We start from the raw sequence: 11,102 nt of genomic DNA, 5'->3' as shown, positions 1-11,102 counted from the left end.
TGCTACAATATGTAATAATATATTGAAAATAAATACATATAAAACATAATATTATTTATATGTATACAATTTTATATTCTTCCGGTTTCGGAAATAGGTACCAATGTACCAGATTAATTCTCCAGACTAAAATCCTGGCGGTACGCCTTCATTTGGATATTTAAAACACTTAGATGGCCGAAATATTACGCGAATGGTCTAAGTCGGGAACATTATGCTTTTTCCGGGTCATAGACCCGGTCTCACGCATTAGAATTGTAGTCGATACTTATAATATTTTATATAATCATCATATATTTTTTTAAAGGTCGGAAATATATTTTTAAAATGGAATTTATGCGACAGAGAGATTACACGGGTAGTTTAGGGCAGTATATTAGTTTAGTTCAACCGAAAAATACTTCTTCAGCATACCTCGATTTGCATGCACTGGTGTGTACCCACACCATTATCACCATTATTTATATTTCCCGCACGAATCTGAAAGCATAAATTATTAAGACTGCAGTATAGTTTTTGTCTTGCAACGAAATTGTTGAATACTTACCATCACGCATTTGTTATAATACTCATCGATTTTATGTAAAAGATAACGCAAAATCTTTGTTAAATTTACAAGTGATTTGCTTAAATAATATATTTTGTTACTCGATTTGATTTAAATATTAAGTATAATAATAATACCTATGTAAGTACCTGACCGGACTGCCAAGGATAAACAATTAACAAATAAGCTTACATTTGTTTTCACTTTTATGACACTTAATATTAAGAAAACCGATTAAATATTACTTTCAACTGTTTTGAACATTTTATAAAAAATATGTCGATTAAAAAGTATATAGTATAAAGTATGTAGTATAAGTATGTATAAATATAAACTGAATAGAAACTGATAAACAACAAAATAAGAAATTAAAAATTAAAAATTAAAAATTTGATATAAAAATTTGACTATAAATATATAAAAAAAAGTTAACTAATATATTTAATCTCGCAACTCGTATTTTTTTTTTTATTATGATATTTTATAATATTTTCATAATAATACTACAAAAAAATATAAGGTTCGATGATTGCCAGATATTTAAAAAAAAAATACAATAATAATTGTCGTAGTTGCATTCGAATTTTGTATTTTTTATAATATGAAATAATATTGGCTCAAATTGTACCTATTATTCAATAGAATTTAATAGTATAATGTATTAATAAATGCTTACTATTATTATTTATCAAGTACTTATAATTGTATTCTGTTCATTACTATAACAGTATGTTAATTATTAGAGTAACATATTTAATCCCCTTGGAATTGGTGAATTTTGTACAATGATCATAGTTGTTTTGTGTTTTTACTTTTCGCATTTTATGTTTAATTTTCACTATGTCTGTGTTTTCACAAATTATTATTATGTTTAAATTTATCCTTTTCTCTCTCTTTCTCTCTTTTTCTTTTAGTCATAGTTTTGATCGTTTAATTCGTTTAAATCAGTTTTATTTCACTTAGCACAATACTCTATATTTGTTAGAGCAGGTTTACCACTGTTAATTTTATTTAACCATATAATATTTTATTATGCATGTTCGTATTTAAACAAATTTATTAACAAATTGTACATACACATATTATGTAAAAAAAAAAAAAGCGGCTATGTAGGGAAAGATAAATAAATAGTTTGATAGATACATGGACTGCAGCTGCAGTGTACTGTCCAAACACGGCATGGGGCCGATTTAAATTTTCAACATTATTAAATAAATTACTAATTATAAAGAACAAAGAGCTAAATGTACGATGTTATACATTTGATATAATTGATTAATAATTAAAATCTATTGAAGAAAAATAACTAACAAAACAATATTTAATTTTTATATTAATTATTAATCTGATGACTGAAACTGTTCCGGACAGACAATTGTATTGTGGTTCATTGATTAGTTCGATACGAAGTGTCAGCCAGTCAGAGCGCATTAGCTTATTGTCCACTCTCTTTTTGTATTATAAGCTCTAGAGGATGAGCCGTCGTTCAGCCAGGCGCATTGAGAGTCCAGAACCGACGAGGTGACCATCATGGTAGTCACGGTATGTCTCGATGCACGTTTCGTCACCAGTAGCACGCGAAATAAATACCGGCCGCCGACGTCACCGGTTCATGATTGCGATGAAATCGATGACATAGCTGTCGTACACGCCGTACATTAGGTACACATACTCGTTCATAACAACACTCGTCTAAGGATTACGTTTTGATTTTTACTTATTAATCGTTCTATATTTAGTGAAGTATATTGAAGACCTAATTATAAATACTTTTGGTATCACGTAGAAGCAGTTATATTCAATTTGTATTTGCATATGTTTACATTTTTTAGGTATAAAATATGCGTCTTCCGAATTTTATTTTTCTGTTGTATGTGATTTATTTTAAATTTTAAATTTTAAAAACCTTATCTGAGAAAAAATGTATTATATATTTATATTATTAATATTTAGTATACCTAATATATAGTATCGGTACTATATTATATAGCAAAATAATATATTTTATTTTTTACTACAAAATATACTAGTACTAAGTCTAAATAGTTTTCTTATTGAAATACTTGGTAACTAGTATCTTTACACAAAATATATATATTTGCCTATCCTAATTTAAATTTGAGAAAAAATCAAAATATAATATATTGTTATCAACAAAGATATTTAATAGTTACTAGATACTCATGTTTAAAAAGTTAATATGATATCTAAAATAATATTGATCATGTAAATTGCAAACTAATTTATGACATTTTTTAAATATCATAAATCTTTTTTAGAAGATCATCAGTAAGTATTATAACTTATATTGTATAAAAATGATTTTGTTATTTTAAAAATCATCATCATATTAATTTACAATCAGTTCAGATTTTGAATATTTTTTATAAAACACTGAATACTCAGCTCAGTAAGTGACTTCAAGTTAGTCTCATTTTTGTATGAAAATTAGTATAATATAATAATATATTAAAATAAGTTATTTTCCCACAAATTTTCAGTAAAAGTAAAGATTTGACGTTCTTATGTTAAGAATTAAGATACACTTCTAAAATTGTGTAAGCTGTTTTTGAACTTAATAAGCAAGTTCATTTCAAAATGCAATATAAATTATGTACACAGTATACAATATACACCCTTCATTCGAGTCCGTTTTTGGTTAGTTGATTAATAGCTTCGTCATTGTCTACCTTCTGTTGTTTAATAATAATCCAACTGACGAGTCTCGTGCATTTTCACTAAATCATACCCTAAAGAGCTCCAGTGCAGCCTATATTAAAATAAGAATAATTTATATTACTTACATTGGGTGAAGGGAATAAATTCAAATTTTTAAATATAGTAAGTAACGAAATAATTATCAATGATTATACCTATATTCCTTATATCTTAATGTTTTATTTAAATAATACCTAAATAATTACAAATAAAAAGTAGTTAATATTATTATCATTTTGTATGATTATGATTTATTTAAATTTAAATTTGGTTGCAATCTTTTCACATAAAAAAAAAAATCGGGTAAGTGGATGTCACTATGCCGTATAGTAGGTTACAAGTGGGACAATGTATAATGGATTGTATTAAACTTGAATTCAATGATATGATATCATCGTATAAGAAAAACGATTCTGAGCGGAGGCGGTTTATCAGTCTGGATTTTTTTAATTTTTATTATTTATTATTTATTATAGCTTTTAAGTAGAATTAATATTATAATATTTTAATTTTTTATTCGTTGCTACAATTTTGTATACAGGATATATAAAAAAAAAAAAATGATAAGCACCATTGTAAAACCACTAGTTTCCTCGCTCTGCTCAGAATCTAATATAATATTGGAATAAAATATAAATATTATAACTAGAGATAGTTGATGATCTAAAAGAGTATAAAAACTACCTAAAAAATGTTTGTAAACAAAATTTATTAAGCATTTAATTTTAGTTTCTGAGCGGAGCGAGAAAGCTAGTGTTTTTACAATGGTTTTTTTTCAACGGGATTTTAATAAAATTTCTAACGTTTTGTTTATCATCATAGAAACGAATAAAAAATAATAATACTATAATATTAATATTTAAGTTACAGGCTATAATAAATAATAACAATATAATATAATATCCAGACTGACAAAGTGACAAACCGTCTCCGCTCTGAATCGTTTTTCTTATAGAATGATATTATATCATTGAATTCAAATTTAATACAATCCATTATACATTGACCCACTTTAACCTACTGCACAGCAGAGTTACATCCACTTACCCACTAAGTTTAATTAACAGTAAAAAAATATATATGAAATTATTACAATAATTGTATTATATTATATTAATTATTTAAATCTGTATCGGTACACAATATATTTAATTACAACAAAAATAAAAATTCAAAAATATTCAAAATAAGATTGATATGTTTTGAATTAAGGGAACATGAAACAAATGTTTAGCGAAGATAGTATTTTATAGGATCAAAGGGAAAAAAATGCAAAAGTCATCATCATCTCTAGTTATAACCATTGTTGTTATTGTTTACACCTTTAAATTATTGCTTCTATTTACATGGTTATAATAATAATACACAGTTTTCAGTATGATTAAAAAGATTTTTACATTCTGTTTAAGACAAAACATAATGTTTTATTTCTCTCACATTATGCAAGTCACGAAATTTTAAATAACACCTAATATTCTTAATTCTGTTATTTATTATATTGTTATGCTAAAATAGCTCTTCACTGCAGTTACCAAATATTTAACAATAAATTATTGTTTAAGACTTATTAAATGATAATTTATTATTAAATATTTCTTATCTCTGTATATAACAAAAGCCATTAAATTTATAGGGATATATAACAAAAAATGTAAGACTCAAAATTAACTACATACATTTAATAAAAACCCAATTGGTCTACAGTTCCATTGTTTTATATAATTTCACTGTATTGATAGGAATAATCTCACTATTTTTACTCTTATCAATATTTTTTGAATAATATTTTTTTGAAAACGATTATGGATAATTATTAGCATATAGAACCCCAATTATTATTATAATTTATACCATTTAATTACACTCAAAAAATAATAATTTTAGTTTTTGTTTATCTTAAAAAATCATATTAACTAATTTATGGAAATTGTGTTGATATTTTAAAAGTCAAATTACTTATTTCCATAATATATTTAAAATTTACAAAAGTTATCAAGTTTTGATAAGAGGCAGGTAGAACCGAGTACATGGACAACATCAAACGTCATTGTATTGCATGTATATAGTTTGTTTTAATTTTCAAAACAAAAGTTACTTCAAGTGTAATTTTATATTTTTATTTCTATGTCAAATTATATTTATATAATATTTAAAACTCTTAATTACTTCCACTTTATATACCTTTATTTAACTATAATTTAATATAATATTATACTCCACTAGTATTGAAAGTTTATACCAAAGCACCCTGCAAAGCTTGTTACATTAAATTACCATTGTAAAATAAATAACTGAATAATTTATAATGAAAATGTTTTTGATAATAATTTTACATTATTGGATTACACATAAAACGCAATGTTCCTTATGAATCAACATTGAATTATTAAATTATACCCAAGTCATATTACAATCATAACGATTTATATATTTTCAATGAAATGTTCAATTAATAATAAAATTATAAACATTAAATGATACCTTTAAAAAATATAGAGTAATTTTACTACGAGGCGTACTCGTATAAAATAATAATTTATCTATAGCGTAGTTCAACTTACATTTATAAAGATAACTCTCAAGAATACAAGTGACTCGCCGTGTAGAGTTATGAAGAAGTAAAACGTGTTTTATTTGTGTGTGTTCCTTTGTTGGCCAACCTTTTTTATTGTTCTCTCGAAAATATATAACTTTTGAGAAAAAAAAAACAGTATAAGCGAAGAAAAAAAATATCACTCTGCCGTCCGAAATAAGCAACACATGCCACAATAATAATAATAACAATAATAATTCAGCTGTTTCGGTGCCTGAAAACTACAACAGAATACACCACGTACAACAGACTTTCGTATTACATTGTGTATAATACTCTATATATAGTCCATGGAAATATTAAATTCCGTGGTTTGACAATCTGTGACTTCAAAATATGTGCTTCCACTTGCCACTGCGATATTCCAGACACGTTTTCAGTAAACTATATAATATGGATATTATGCCGTATTGCATGTAAGACACGATAGTACCCTAACCTAAAATTGTCACATTATTGTGCCGGCCCGTCAATGATGTATAATAATATTATTATAATATTGTAGGTAGGTATTTATGATTTTTGTTAAAAGTAGCACCAACGTTTTTTTTTTCCTAAGATAAACATAAATCATTCGTCAAATTATAATAATGTTATAGTTAATATAATATGTTAAATATTAGTTTGAAAAATGTCATAACGAAAAAAATCCTTATTTCTTTACGATATATTATTAATGTATAATAAAACAAAAATACAATATTAAGTAATATCTGACAAGGATTTATTTATGTAAATAGTAGAGCAATTTTATTAGATCCAATATGTATAAATTCACATGTAAATAATTCGTATTGTATAATGTGTATAAACACATATTTTCAAAACAAAATAAACTTGTTAACTCGCTTTCTTAAAACTTTACAAAATTTTCTTTCTTTCAATCTGATAATAATTATTAATATAATACGCATTATTTTGTTATGAACTTGTATGTATATTGTGTAGCGTATGTAATAATTCTTCACGTGGCGTGTTCTTTAATTCTAGTTTTCATAATAATCGTGTTTAAAGTATGAATTTATTATTTTTTATTTAAAAAAAGTACCTATTATAATATTATATAATAATTATTCTATAATGACACGAATATGTAATATACATATAGAATAAAATACAGATGCTGTTTTCAAGTTTTCCACTATGTGTCATAATATGATTGATGAATGATTAAAACTTTTGTATCCTGTAAAGTATAGTGATGATTAACATGAGTAATCAATAATCACGATAGGCAGTAAAATATTTTAACTACAAAACTACACATCAAAGAACAAAATTAAGTATAATCGCATAAAAATTAGGTATAATAATTAAAAGTATCACTGGTTATGACTTATAGCGTGGTGTAGTAGTAAATTTGTAATATATATCACGATGCTTACATGCAGTGACGGATCCAGGGTTTAATTTTTGGGGGGGGGGGGGGCTCCTAAAAAAATTACTTCTAAGCCATAAATACATTATACACTTTAAAATATTTCTGTAAGTAAAAAGAGGAGTCCAGTGTCTTTTGAAAAGGTCTGGGGGGAGGCAATTATATCGTAAATACAAAGTAGGTATCTAAATATTACTTGACGTTTTTGTAAAAAAATAATTGTAATTGTATGATTATTAAAGTATTGTAAATTCTGTACATCAATGTCACGTCATCATTCTAGATAGGTAGTTATTAATTAGTTGTATTATTCTTGTCCTCGCATTATTTGATAAAATATGTCAAATATTATGATTATTATTTTTTAATATTATAAGACAAATATTTTTTTTATCAATAAATTATTTATTATACAATCATTGGTTATGCAATATATTAAGTAAATATATTTTTCATTTTTATAAAATTGATAGTATTTTAAATTTCAGTGTAACATTATTACGTAACTAAATTAATGAATCTTCATTATTCTTAATATTTTTAAATCAGTTGAATTTCTGGGATTGACACATTTGTTAATTCAGTTTACATGACATATAGATATGTGCGTATTTATTTATTTACTAACGATTCTGTTTACATAATCAAATTCGCATTAACTTAAACTTTTCGCAATGAACTCAATAGTAATATATCTACTCTATTCTCAGTGAAAATATATCATATTGGCTGACATTCTTTTTCTTGGAAAATATTAAAACGATAACATAGTATTGTTATTTTAAATGTATGTAAATACTCACAATAGAATAAGTTTGCCCGTTGTGTGGTACCGTGGAAAATAACCACCTCATAATATGGAGTAAGACAATTCACAAAAAAAATAAATACTTCACGCGCACAATGAAAATAGACTGACCTCTAATTTATAGCTATATAAAATGCATGGAGCATATTTTTCGAACAAACTATAAATTCCACCTTTGATGCGACTTTGGTCTACGGAATCGTAAAAAGTATTGTGTGTAAACTCGACCGAAATGACATCATTATATTACTGTGCGCAGTTTGCTCTTGTGTGTAAATGATTGAACACTACTTCTATTTGAATACAATAACATGTCAATTTCAGAGTAAAAGTAGATAGAAAGTACATTAGGTATGCTACAAAAGTCATTTAATGTTGGTGAACCATAAATTAGATTATTTTTATATTATATTAATAAATAATATAGCTGTTAAACGCACTGCAAAAATATATCTGTTCATGAATGCGTACTGGAAAAATCTAATTTCTAAAGTTTTTCAATAAATAAAATATAATTATTAAAATGTATTAATAAGAATATTTGTTATTATGCATGGACGTTTTAATTTTCTATACCTAACTATAATTTGTTATAATTATGATTTTTGTTTAACTTGCGTTTTCATTGGAAATTTGAATGCCTTAAAAGTTCAAATACTTTAGCTATGTACATTTAGGTTTTGTTTAGTTCAAAGTTTCATCAAACATGAATCAAAGACTATATTTAGAGTCGTGTTCACTACGCCTAACTTAAATAAGTTTTTAAAGTCTTAAGAAATATTAAACACACAAAATACTTAGTAAAACATTTTGATCACAAATGTATTGGAAAAATTTAAATAAAAATTAAAAACTTATGATATTTCAATAAAACTTTTAAAACTTGTCCACAGTTCTACTACTAACTAATAAAAACATAATATACTCCTGAAGTTGTGACAACATTTCAAGCATAGATATTTTTGAAAAATGTGTTCCATTTACACTAGTAGAATGTAGAACAAATATTTATTTTATAGGTACATTTCACAAAAAGTTTCAGGATTGATGAATATTATTGACTTTGGTTTATTTAATTCATTATTCAAGTATTTTAATAATATTATTATCACACATAATTATTCGGCATTATATACAACTAATATATTATAACGTTGTACCTATTTACGCTTTTTTCATCTGATTATAATATATTTGTCCACAATATTATTGCGTTCGATACGTGTTGTCATTATTTGAAAATGATAAAGCATCGCATTACAAATACGATTTTAAGGAGAGTTCACTTACAATTTATGAATAATTCATATTTTGTGTTAAAATGTTAAAGAAAATATGAAAGCTTAAAATTTGATTTATGACTTCAAATATTGCAATAGGTACATTCTTAAAAAAAATATAATTTACAGGTAGCCATGTGGTGTTTTCATTTACTATTATAAATTATGTTTGATATAAATCTATGTAAAACTGAACGACAGTAAGCTATGATATTTTTTTTTCAGTGAATAAGAAACCAGATCTAGGACCGTTGTTAAAAATCATTTCATCAAAATAAAGTTCATTAAAAACAATTAGTCTACAATTAATTCGTCAATAACAAAAATGTTTATTGTTCGTAATTTCGAATGAGATTTTTATTTATTGCACTAAAATTAAATTAATATAGGTACCTATTAAAAAAAATTATCAGAAAAAAAATATTTCTATTTATTGAAATTATAGAGGAAAATAATTATTTTCATATAAAAAATGTATATTATGTATATTTTAAATTAATAACGTATGATATTGTATTCTGTAATCATATATAATTACATGTTAAGTCACGGCGCTTATTTAAAATAAAAAATACAAAGATTTTTAAATTTATATCATTAAATAATGCTTTACTAATAAAATATATAACACGACAGCAACGACGTGCCACTACACGTGTGTACACTAATAGAAGATTAACTTAAGGGAATAGTTTTATATTATATTATCTATTAAAAGAGAACTGCGCTAAACGTGCAATATCAAAGCAATAAGCAAACCTAAAGTAAGTATTATTTAAGTAACTGTATTATTGAGAAATTATGAATTTGATCAATAAACCTTTTTACGAACCATACGGATACCCAAAATGACCACAAATCCCTTAAAAAATTAAATATATTTTTTTTATTATATGTCGAGTAGGTCATTCAAAATAAAAATGTCTGGGTATTCAATATAATTTGTAAAATAGTAACCGAAAAATCCTCGTATATCGTTGTTTAAGTATACGCTACTCGTGAGAAATATTAAATTCAGTGGCGTATATACGGTGGGTGATTTGGGTTGATATATTACCCCCTAGAGCCTTTTATTCTATTCAATTTCGGTGTGTTATCATTCTGTGTTCAGTGTTCACTTTTATATTTGTAGACGAGTTGTAGACGACGTACATTCTACTTCTTATCGCTCGTTTGAATACGATGTTGGTCCCACTATAATTTATGCACAAATTTAAATCAAACTCCCCTTAAGCAAACATAAACTATAACTTAATAATACGAATAAACTTTGATCGACTATTTTAAGTGTTATTCATATACATTATACACCATATTATATACTTAATGTACAATTGTTTAAAATACTTGTTTTGAGTATAATACTGCAATGAATAACATATTATACATTTCGAATTTCAGAATTAACATTGAAATGTAATTGCAATTTTTTAAGTTTGAGTAATTCAAAAAAAATAATTTCATAAATATTATGAGTTTAAGCGTTGTAATAAAGTCACTAAGACTTGAATTCACTCCTCACCATCAACGCAAATAGGGGCTCTCCCCTTTAAACAATAGACGAGCACAGTAGATAAATATATCTATAAACACAGTTAATACATTTAATATTTTGAGCGTTCCATATATATATTTAAATAATTCTTATTACTCAACTTATAAGTTATAACTTTATTACGCTGTCGCAACAAATGGTGAGGGGTAGTAGCGTATACACAAGTTTGATATTACATACAAAAAAAAAGACGTTTAATGGCTAAAAAAAAACAACCATGCAT

This window comes from Metopolophium dirhodum, chromosome 4 (genome assembly GCF_019925205.1).
Source record: "Metopolophium dirhodum isolate CAU chromosome 4, ASM1992520v1, whole genome shotgun sequence".
Taxonomy (NCBI): domain Eukaryota; kingdom Metazoa; phylum Arthropoda; class Insecta; order Hemiptera; family Aphididae; genus Metopolophium; species Metopolophium dirhodum.
Note: the sequence above shows the minus strand (reverse complement) of the source record.